Genomic DNA, 12,785 nt, shown 5'->3' with positions numbered 1-12,785 from the left:
GCTCGAAGTACCCGTGCAAGTTCTGTAGTAGCTGTAGTACTCCTAGCTGAAAAAAAAGTAAAAGTAAGTCAGCTGCGGAAGGTAATGAACATGTTTACTATCACGAACAGTGGCAAATCCAACGTTTTCAAGTAGTGGATGTGTGGCAATTCATAGACAATACAACATTGAATAAGAAGTGTTTACCTTTTTGAAGTAGAAATTTAGTAGGTAAAACACAGTTGCAGTACCCGTGCAAGTTCTGTAGTTCTGTGGTAATCGTAGCTGGAAAAAAAGTAAAAGTAACTCAGCTACGGAAGGAAATGAACATGTTTATTATCACGAACAGTGGCAAATCCAACGTTTTTAAGTAGTAGATGTGTGGCAATTCATAGACAATACAATATTGAATAAGACGTACTAACCTTTTCGCTGTAGAAATTTAGTAGGTAAAACGCAGTAGCTGTACCCGTGCAAGTTCTGTAGTAGCTGGAGTTCTGCAGTACTTGTAGCTGGAAAATAAGTAATAGTAACTCAGCTGCGGAAGGAAATGTACATGTTTACTATAACAAACAGTGGCAAATCCAACGTTTTTAACCCTTTCACTGAAGCAGACTCATTTATGCGTTTTCTATGGTCGACCGCCGTAGACGCATATTTGCGACTTTCCCAGCAATTGCTAGTAACTGAATTTTATTATTCGTTGATAACATAACCAACGATCTTTAGGGCGTTTTATAGAAGTGACAGTGTTGTCCAAAGATTTCTCTATAAAATTAGCCTAAAATTTAATTTTAATATTTTGGTTGAGCAATTCCAACTTAAAAGCAAACAGTTTAATTACAGTTTAAAACAAATAATTACTTATGTTGATGTTATTATAGCCAATTCAGATTTTTGTGATTACGCAGAAATAGCAATTAGCAATAGCAATAAAATAGCAATAGCAGCACGGACTCTGATGGTGGTGAAAGTATTGGTTTTGTAAGAATAAGGAACATAGTAGGGGATCGCTTCGTAGCCTCACATCGCTTTATCAATGCACAGAGTATAGAGACAATGAATTTTTTGAATAGCAGTGTCTTGTTAACATGTTGGCAAAATCTACGATATTGTTATAGCTCCTTTTAATGCTTTTATAACTAAGGCAATGCTATAACAGCACTATATCAAACCTAGCGTAGCTATCTCAATCAATCACATTACTGATAAATGCAATCAATGTAATAATTCAAAGTACCTTGAGTTCAAATTTCCTATAATTCAAATAGCTTTATTGAGTTGATCTCGATCCCAGTGCTTTCACCGCGTTGGAAGTCCAAACTCCAAAAGAATACCTTTTTGTCCTCCGAATCTCCCACCTCAGGTTAGTTAGAGACGCCCTGCCAGCGTGTAACAATCTTATTGAATCTTTCCTTAAACCTGGAAGTTCTAGCCTGAGACGCAATAGTAGAAAAGATGTTGAGTTAGACTGACGATGTCGTTTGGTAGAATATCAAGATTCTAGACTACCTCAGCTTTCTAACTATAGCTTAGTTCATGTTGACGTGGTTGCAGCCCATAAATCAATGTTATTGACGGTTCCTCTTCCTATGAATGTTGTGAGTCAACCTCCGCAACATTCTATTGTTCAGAATATATAGACTCCGTCTTATGTTCAATTTCAACTATCTACTATATAGAGAACAGCGTTTTTCTAGTGGTTGCAAGAAACAAATGTTCACATGACCTTCCCGGTACACGTTGGCAGTAAATATTAATTAGATGTAATTTACTACTCATTAATTTATTTAAAGAGTAGTAAATTTTATTTAATTCACTACTGATATTTACTACTATTTAATTTTACTACTTACTCATATTAATTAAGTTTGCTTCGTACGATCGAATCGAAAAAAAAGACCGCCATATAATTTATTTATACTGCTCATATTTGGGAGCTATCGGTAACTCAATATATCGAGAAGACAACTCATACTATTAGCATATCAGTATTTATCGTCCATCCCTACGATGAATAGCAGGTTACGTATTATAATAGAGGCGTGTACTAACCGGAGATTCCCGTTAATGCGCCCTAGCAGTGAAAAAAAACACAGAATAGACACGCCCTTATATAAAAGTAGCGGCTAATAGTCCGAAAAGTACGGTACTCTATAAAGCGGACAGACAGATAGATAGATAGACAGACAGACAACGATTGCCGTTTATATAGTAGATTTGGTGAGTTGAAAAAGCAGTAAGTGTTTACAGTATTTTAACACTAAGTAGGATAACGGTAAATGGGATGCTGCAGCTGTACATGCAGGGTTTACCTGGCCATTTGATGTAGTAATACCTATTCACCAATAAATTCTCAAAATCAAACATCCTGGAGATCAGTTGGGAATCTACCCTCTAGTTTAACTCAGGTATATTTTATATGATATAAATGTAACACAATATAACATAATTTGATATATTGTTATATTGACATTTCACTAAAACTCGATACCGACACGGAATGGAACAGATTACTGGATTTACATACATTATGCTGTTGCTTGGAAATACAAAGACACCGCTAAAGAATGGATTAAGCCCAGAAGTTGTTCACACAATACACACAACGGGACGTACATATAGCAAGCCACACCAACAACAAGTCTCCTGAAGGCATCCAAAGTTCAATAATTCAAATGCAGCAACCAGCTAATTAAGAACTCTAAACTCAGAAGAATCAACCACCAAGTGAAGCTGAAATTCATTCTCCTTCCAGTTAAACACCGGACATTGACAAAATAATTTGAATATACCATCTCATTAATCTGGTGAATTTCCATTGACGTACTAGAAGACAGTGCTCCCTCAATGACCAACCACAGTAACCGAAAGACACAACCCTTAACGCTTATACATCTACTCTTAGGCTAATCAAATGCTTATAAAAAGGAACATTTATAGTAGTTCATCCCTTTTCTCTCGCTCTTTTGACTGTGACCTCTTGTAGACGTACAAGACAGAGCTTAAAGGCAGATACAGCTGTTGGCGTAAGATACTTTATTACTTAGCTTTTATTACTTATTGTTGCTTTGCTTTATTTTAGAATTTTGCTATTTGTGTATTAAGGTTTTCGTTTATGAGAATAAAGAGTATTTCTATTGCTACACTGACATCTGATAAATAGCATATTTAGACTTGCACTAAAATCTGGGTCAAGTCTTATAAACTGAACTCGCAACTCTTGATATCCATAATAAGGCGGCTTGCCTTCTGAGACATTAATCATAAACGCATAGTCTGGATAAAGTGAGACAGGGTAATTACTAATCACTGATGTTAGTGTGGTGTTCAAGTGAGTAAATTCCTTAAATACCACAGATAACATTTTAGGTTGAAACTGTAATAACATAGCATGAACCTCTAGTTTAGCTCAGGTATATTTTATATGATATAAATGTAACACAATATAACATAATTTGATATATAAGTTGAAATGGTAATAACATAACATGAAAAACGAATGAACTAATATTAATTACTATATCTGTTTTTAGCTGCAACTTGTTTATGGAAGTCAGCAAGGCAAATATTTTTTAAAATACAATTCTGTGAATTTGAGAAATAATATAAAAATTTTTTGCATAAATATTAAAAATCTTAGAATGATGATTTACAAATGGCAATTATTTTCCAGGAAGAAGAGTATAACTCTTAAGTAATAATGGATTGCTTGCAGAATGCACTCCCTTACCAGGGTTTTCGATGGTTGTAATTGCAGGTAAATAGTAGTTTATCTTTTATTAATGCAGTGTATTTAAAAATGTCTAAGCAATAAATTTTTCTTTGTATATAGCGTATCAAGTAGACAGCAAATAGCTCTTACAATATTGATCCAGTAAAAACTGTGTCAACAATTAGGAGTTAACAAGTTAAGTATACTTCTAGTATTACCAACAGTTTCTCACCTTACAAAACCTTCAATGAACTAGAATATCCAAAGAATTAACATCTCTAGCACTTAGAATCTAATGCTGAAATTTATGAACGAGAAAGCTCATATAGAAACTAAAAAACAATAAATCAATTTAATATCCAAACTGAATTGAATCACTTTGCTAAAAAATTAGAAAAATGCATGTTAGTGACAAGCTTTATAATATAAATAGGTCTTTATTCTTTATTGAAGAGTTTGATCTAAATAAAATAGTAACAAACTGTAAAGCCCATGCTATCAGAAAAACATAGACATAGATAGGAGATCGCTTTATTGGCTATTACTAGTACAGGTCATTACGACTCTTACACTTATCGTTCTATGTGTTAATGTGATAAAACTAGTAGTGAACCGAGGAAACTTCTGTGTTTATTTTAGCACAACCTGTTACTCCTGTCAATAGGTTGCGAATGAAACTAAACCGACCACACGGTTGATATTGGATATTGTTTTTAATATTGGTCTTCGTACAACAGCTGGTTTTAGATTAGAGGGTACACGATTTTGATCTTGCTTGGCTATCACAGCTATTAATACAATATGCTGCAATATAATTGAATATATTTTTCTTATGTTTGCAAGTCAGCGTTGAAAGACTTGATGTTTAAATCAAGGATATTAATAGTATTTTCATACTTCAATGCAATACTGCTAATACCATGTAGCTCTATTATTGCCATTTTGTAAAATATCAGTATAGTACACAAAAGTTGTGTTCTCTTGATGTATCTCACCGTAAAATTGCATGCTGAAGCTAGTTAGCACATCCATAAGCTGCTAGCTGAGCAGCGGGTATCGGCATCATAATCTGCTGTTTGGGCTGACCTAAGAGGGCAAGACCTGTAGATGATCTGCGTTTTTAGCAAACAGATAAGAATACAGATGACGAAATATTTAGCTGCTTTAATAACTATTGTCTGTCATTTATACAGGCAGACATAATGTATTACATAGGAGGATACATCTATATACATATATAAAAGTTTCAGTGTCTGTTCGTCCAGTTATAGCCACAAAGCTTTAGGAACGAAAAATGCGCGTCATACCGAATCTCAACAAGGCACCTCCAGTTCTGGAGATGGCAAACTTATTCATTAGACTACATATTCAACTGAGCATAGTCATTAATAATAGTGAAAATATTAATGACATTGTGTCACATGTAACGATTACCATCTGGCCTCACAGCCTCCATAGATGAATGTCCGGCGTTGTATGGGGAATAATAACACCTATAAACAGTTGCAGATAATGTAGTGTAAAAGCAATGATATACAGCCCCAATTTGGGCTGTATATCATTGGTAAAAGTAATGTAGCAGGTAAGGTAATGTAATGTTTATAAGCTGTTTTTATTACCTGTACATTGCTGGTCATTCAACTAGTGTAAATTTAAGTGTTTGTTTGCTGGTGTTTTTGGTCCGCCGTATGCCCAGCTTAGAAATAAAATACTCAAGCTTGCTAACATTAGGAACTAAAAACCACTTCGTACTGGAATTGAAGTCGAAAACACCGGTTTTATAGACAGTCAAGGTAACCACTACACCACACAGCCATCTTGCCATACTATGGAATAATAGTGGATATACTAATTACACCAGCCAATCTTTAATGACACCGGAACTGCCAGTATACTAAAAGAAAAATTGGTGCCCAGACTTTCCCACAATCCTATAAATATATGTATATATAACATAAACTTAATTAGACTTATAGCACACGCAGAAATAAACAAAGACCTTTATTTAAAAGTTTAAATGATAAATGCTGTATGAATTTATTAAAAATAAATTTTCCATGCAAGAACTTTTTATATTACCCATGCAACACCGGACATTCAGTAGTAGTACATAAAATGATTGAGCAATGGACCTACTCTTAATGTATGAAACAAGCAAAGGCAGATGTTTCCTTTCCTCACTCTCCTCAACGCTACCTCTTCCTCTACAAAATTCATCCCACCTTGTAGAAGTAAAAGAAGAAGAGGTTTATATCACCCATCACAATCCTTATTCAAAATTCTTCGATTTGCAGAACGAATGCTCTGCTTCATCCCAACAGAGAGAATATTGGACAGCTCTGTAACTTTAACAAGGCTGTAAACGTTTAACTTGAAGGATCTATTATAAGATAACACAGCCATTCTGTTATTGGGTGAGCTTGATGACTAGCAGCTAGCTGTAGAAGTTTCCAATAGCTGCATTTTGGCAAAACACATTCTTAGCATATTCTTTGGGCTTCTCATACAGTACCAATGCAAGGTTTATACGAGAAATACACATCACAAGAAACAATGCAGTGATAGAAACTACCATTCATTTTATGATTTATTCAACTCATATTCTTTGAAATTTGGTTTAAATTTTTTTCATAACAGTTAGAAGTTGTTACAAAATTGAAAGAATGATCAGTAAAAACTACCGGAAAATTTATAATGAACATCTTTCTGTTCACAGATGTTATTATTACATTATAAATAAGTCAACTTTTGGTAAATGACAATGAAATGATAAAATAATATTGAAAGGCCTTCAATAGATTTACACAGTGTGCTTTGTAACTTTTCCTATTGATTGTTGGTTGCATTACTTCTACCAATGATATACAGCCCCCCAAGAATAGCCGACGGCTATCGTAAGGGCGGGGTTTAATGATGGAGCCCTGTTAGGATTGTGCTAGCCTGGGTTTCGGAGCAAACACGACTCTCGCGGGGCGGTCGCATTGCCTTGTTAGGTTTTGGAAAACATGACTCGCTGTTATCGTTTCATTAGCTCATTCAGTCAGTAGACCCCGCGGTTCACAATAGCAAACCTTGAATTTCTACATTGTAGGGGTGATACCTAACCAAAATAATTGATCCATGCAAAATAAAACATTTCAAATTACCTACTTTTAGTAATTTTAAAATTTGTAAAGGTCGTAGTATATGCTTATAGTTGAATATAATTTACACGAAGTTACCCGAACAATGGCCTTTTTTACCTAGTTTTTGATTAATATTTTGCCACCCCTAATATAAAATGACAAAGTCTTTCATCGTTGTCACATTGTTTTACCTGGCCAATTAGATGGGACAGCAGGCAAAGCTGTGCAGCGTAGTTTTCATACTCAAAATCTAAATATAAAACTGAATTTGGGCTATTTTATGATTGTTACTATTAACATCACGCATGCTTGCGAATGGCAACTGACTGATCATAATGGTGACAATATTGGGATACTATATTTATTTGACAACAAAATGAATTCAACAGATAAGTAAAACAACCACTATAGTTCATAATATTTGTAAATTTCCAAGGGGCTTTATTCAGCATATTTGTTTGTTCGGGTGCCGTGTTCATCCCAACAGAGCTCCATCATGAAACCCGCCCATATGAGAGCCGTCGGCTATCCTTGGGGGCTGTATATCATTGCTTCTACTGTACATACTTTCCTAAACTAGCCCAAACAGTGTAAAAGCTTAATTATGTTCAAAAACCAATGTGAGTTGTTATAACTTTTGGAAAGGTCATTAGTTTTACACTGAGACTTGTCTCTTTGGTAAAAGGAGATCTGGAAATAGACTTGATGTGTGTGAATGCAAAGGGAGCTTTATATTGAAACTAGCTGCATTAACCGCCTGCAGGAGCAGATTTACATGCAGCATAAGGTTTATTGAGAGTTGTCTTTCATACTGTAAAACAACTCCAAATATGCTGTCTACTGAAATTGTCCTGATCAGAGTATGTATGCACATATACATGTCAATGTTGGGGAGAACAATGGAAATCTGCAACGTGTCTTACCGCTAGATGCGTGTAAAATCTAGTAAACATTCTAGATTGATGTGTCTAGATTCATGCATCCGTTCATACCCGTCTATATTTGCAGTTGACGATCGCGCACTTCTGCCACTGAGCCCCGCCTCGGCTGACCAGTCTTTACCCCCCTCGCAGTTAACAATCGCGCTCTTGCACTCGCCTCGCAATCAATCGGTTTGCAATCGCAATCAATCGCCTTGCAATCAATCAGGCGGCACCCGCCTCACACTCAATCGGCCTGCGCGCCTCACACTCAATCGGCCTGCGCGCCTCGCAATCAATCGCCTTGCACTCTCCTCGCAATCAATTTGCCTCACAATCAATCGCCTCGCAATCAATCGCCTCGCACTCGCCTTGCAATCACCTCCCACTCGCCTTGCAATCAATCACCTTGCACTCGCAATCAATCGTCTCGCAGCCAATCGCCTCGCATTCGCAATCAATTGCCTAGCACTCAATCGCTTTGCAATCAATCGCCTCGCACTCGCCAACTCATTCATCCCGAAAGCCGCGCCTGGAGACTCTCGCTGTACGCGGGGCGAAAAGGTCTCCCGCGCATCCCCAAGTGACGCGATGGCTCCAAGCCTAGCTGTGCTACCCGTCATTGCCCGGATATTAAAAAAAGTCTTTGCATACAAAATTGATTTGTATTTAACATATAACAACATTTGCCATTCTAACTTTCAAACTACATATCATGAAAGAAGTGTTTTGTGTAGTTGAAATAAATTAAGAGAGAAAATAAAACAACTGTAAAGGTTTTCAAACTTTTTCAAACAACTACAACTTTCAAACTTCATATCATGAGGAAAAGGTTTTGTGCAGGACAACTGATTTAAAAATAAATAAAACAACTGTAAAGGTTTTCAAACCAATGTAAATTTAAAACTTCATAACTTTCAGCAACCTAAATCTTTTGATAACGTATAGTGGAACCTCAGTTCTCAAACATAATCAGTTCCAGAAGTTCGAGATCCGAAACAATGTTTCCCATTAAAATAAAATAATGTAAATTTTAATCCACTTCAAGGCGAGAAAACAACTTCGGTAAAGTATTTTTTCAACATTTCACACCATAAGCTGTACTTGTACCCGGGTAATAAAAAAGTCTTTGCACAGAAAATCTATTTGTATTTAACATATATAACAACATTTGCTATTCTAACATTCAAACTACATAGGTAACATGAGAAAACATGATAGGTAACCTATCATGAGAAAAGTGTTTTGTGTAGTTGAAATAATTTAAGAGAAAATAAAAACAACTGTAAAGTTTATCAAACTTTGTCAAACAACTGTAACTTTCAAACTTCATATTATGAAGAAAAGGTTTTCTGCCAGTCTAATAAATTGAAAAAAATATGACAATTGTAAAAGGGATTAGATGTAAATTTCAAATAATTAGCAAGTAATAGCTAAATTAAGTCGGTTTTGCAACAATTACAATAAAAGATGATACGGTAATGATGCAATTAATACAAACTGAGAAAACAAAATAAAATCCGTGAATATGTTGAATTAATAATAACAATTCTTGCATAGAAGTGTGTGTATAAAAATGTTACTGTCCCACCAACAGCTATCCATTAAAACTCTGAATACGACGACACTGGTACGACGATATGTTATGTCAAAATAAAATATTGTAGTGTCTTTGTCTGATCGAAGGTGAGAGAATCTAGATGCTATTCTTACTCGAGATAATACGATTGTCCGCGTGAAAAGTAGTGACCTTAATAGCGATTTAGCAATTGAACCTTAAGAAAAGCCAGAAATAGAGGTTTATAAAACCGGCATCGTGTTTCATGGAGTTAATAAAATTTAATCGCCAAATTCTAATATCGAGAGAGTCTATTGTCGATATCGCTTTGCCGAAAACAAATTAGCCCTAATACGTCGAGGACAAAAAGCATTGCGTGTCATGAAGCTAAAAGAAAGCCATAGAGTTGTAATTATTACGTCACTTTTGTGTGAAAACGGCAAACGATGAATAGGTTATGTATAATAGAGGCGTGTACTAAACGGAGATTCCCGTTAATGCGCCCTAGATACCTAGTAGTGGCTAATAGTCCGAAAAGTATGGTACTCTATAAGGCGGACACATACGCAGACAAATAGACAATGATTGCTGTTTATATAGTAGATTGGTTGAAAAAAATGTTGCCGGAAAAGGAATACCTTCAACAAATTTAAAATATGGGGACAACCTCAATCAATGGAAGCTTCGATACATTTCAATATTTAGATGCGGCTTTCAGCTTTTACATGCATATCAAGACATCTGTCCTTCTCCGAACTGTAATTTAGAAAAACTTAGTTCACATGTTTGAAGTTATACAGTGCACACACTAAAGAGTGATATGCTGTATTGTACGTACACAAAATGGTCACTTATATTAAACCTACTATACAGTATACAGACTTAAGAGTAATATACTGTATATAGACATGACAGTCTCTTATATTACACCTACTATACAGTATACAGACTAAAGAGAAATATACTGTATATAGACCAGAGAGTCACTTACATTACAGTTGCTATACAGTATATAGGACTAAAGAGTAATAGTTTTTTATGTCGGACAAATTGCTTTCAAACAGGCTTGTGGCATGTATTATGGTCGAAAATGAAGGTTTGACTGTAAAATGAATGCGAGTCAGTGTCATATTATTAAACTCATGAGAATGTTTTTAAGAGTTAAAATATCAAATATGATGTGTGACATATGTGCAAACATATATGAGAAAGAACTATATTGCTTAGAATTGATAGGGTACCTTGACATGCTATAAATTTATTTCTCTTCTTGGCATCCTGCAATCATATAGAGATGACTGATAGCTTCAAGTTAGCAGAAAACTATGGCATACATTGAAGCAAATCTAGAAATTATGTCACCCCTACTGTTAGGAGGGCGCAACTCTGGAGAAGATTGTCACTGTTTTGAAGGGGTCTAATCAAAAGGCTTATAAATAGAAATAATTACAGAAATATACTAAAATTATAATATTTCACACTCACTGTTTCTCTTTACAGTTCATGAAGAGATGACAATGTAACTGTAAAGGTTTTGATGACAAGGCATATGACACAATATTAAACATTGATAATCAAAAACACTTCTATAAGCAGATCATAAAATCTGATATAATGGCAGGGTTAGTAGCAACGGATGAAGTAAAATCAATGAATAAAGAAAGTTGTGCAATGAATTAAACAGTTTCTGCAAGGGTACAGTAAAAGTACAGAAACTATCTTGGTACAGTTTTTATATCATACTATTGTAAAGCAAAAATATTACAGACCTCATAAGCTTTTTGTGTGTCTTATATAAGTTGGGTGGTTTAAAAAGGCTGTAATGACACACCTTGGCAAGGTTCATACTACTTGGTAGTTATATCGGATTTTATGAACCCACAACTACTTGTATTGTGTAGGAGTGTGCTCATCTCCCTTCACCTGTGAAGGCTCACTAAAGGCATAAAACCAGGCTATGAGATTACATGAGCTATCTGCCCATCAGTAATAAGGGATTAGAAAAGCTGGCCTTGTAAGGATAGTGAGCCTTGATAGTCTACCATAATACCTGAATGTAGTTAGCGTTGATATAATCTGTGTCTGAGTCATTGGCTATAGTCAGCTTTACTCTTGTAGCGTCAGCTGTAACACATGGCAATAAAATGATGTTTTACCATATCAGAGATAGAGTCCTGAATAACTAAACACTTAAAAAAAATAGAGAAGGTAAATATGAAAATAGTTCTCATAGAATTTCAGCTCAGTATTATGGATTACCCAAGTATGTATATATACAGTCCAACCTCTACTAAAGATTACCTCAACATATGAAGTCTCCAGCATAAGATGTAAAATATGAGCAAATACATATATGTGGTTCCATACCGGCAGTAATTCCAACATACAAGTTTTGAAAACTCTGGAATTATTACAATGTCTTAAGTGAAAAATAAATTAGTAAAAAAGTATGGCGTGAAAACATGCAATTAGCAAAAAAAGATATATAATTTGTTAAAACTTGACCAAGTTTAATTTAGAATAGAGTACGCAGAATATTTAGCTCTAAAGTCACATATCATTGAGAAAAAACTCTGTTTGCATATCTCTAAGGTGAAGTAACAAAGAAAACATATCAATTTAATTTTAGATACGGCTTTTGTTTGACTGTGATGTTTAACTACCTGCAGCATTTATTAAGGTGTTGTAAAAGATCTCTGAGCTGTGAAATAACACTGTGTAAAGGTTGAACTGCGTGCTACAGGAAGAAGGTAGTGAGGGGAAAATAATGGCAAACCAGTTGTTTAACAAACATAAAAACTCAAGCAGACCTTTGAAATGAAAATCACACAAGCATTGCATCGGAAAACATTGTCTCTTTCTACATCAAAGTATCCAAGGCTAGTCAATACTCTCCACACAATCATGACAGGTGGCACATAGGGATCACACTTATTTAACAACAATACCAGGGTGCTAAATACAAGACATGCAACTTTTTCATTTTTCTTTAGCCAACAAAAGTCTCAAGGTATTCCCACATTTGGAAACTGTGTAGACGCAATGGAACCTGGAAATTATTGGCTATACAGCTTTAAAACCATTAAAAAAGCACTTAGCAAAATGATGTTATAACATCCTAACAGCCGATGCAACAAAACAATTAAAAGTAAACATCATAAAAATAAATTGCACTACATATCAATTTGTAATTTGTAGTCTAGCTGTGGTTACACATATTATTCTTACAGAACTTTAGCGATAATTTGCTATGAAGTTTGATGTGAACCATAGATATAGTAAACCCTAGATATGGAAATAATCAAAACAAGTGAGGCCTATAATTAGCATGACGCAACGTCATGGTGATGTGTAAAGTGAATCAGCTGATCTATGAACTCCTATTGATTTAACACTAAAAACTGCTCAATTTTTCCATAGTTTGTGTGCATGTGAGACTGCAGATTTTATTGATAACATATAAAACTGACTTTGGATGAGAAAGGCAA

The sequence above is a fragment of the Watersipora subatra genome, chromosome 1 (genome assembly GCF_963576615.1).
Source record: "Watersipora subatra chromosome 1, tzWatSuba1.1, whole genome shotgun sequence".
Lineage (NCBI taxonomy): Eukaryota > Metazoa > Bryozoa > Gymnolaemata > Cheilostomatida > Watersiporidae > Watersipora > Watersipora subatra.
The sequence above is the reverse complement of the archived record's forward strand: the minus strand, read 5'-3'. Positions refer to the sequence as shown.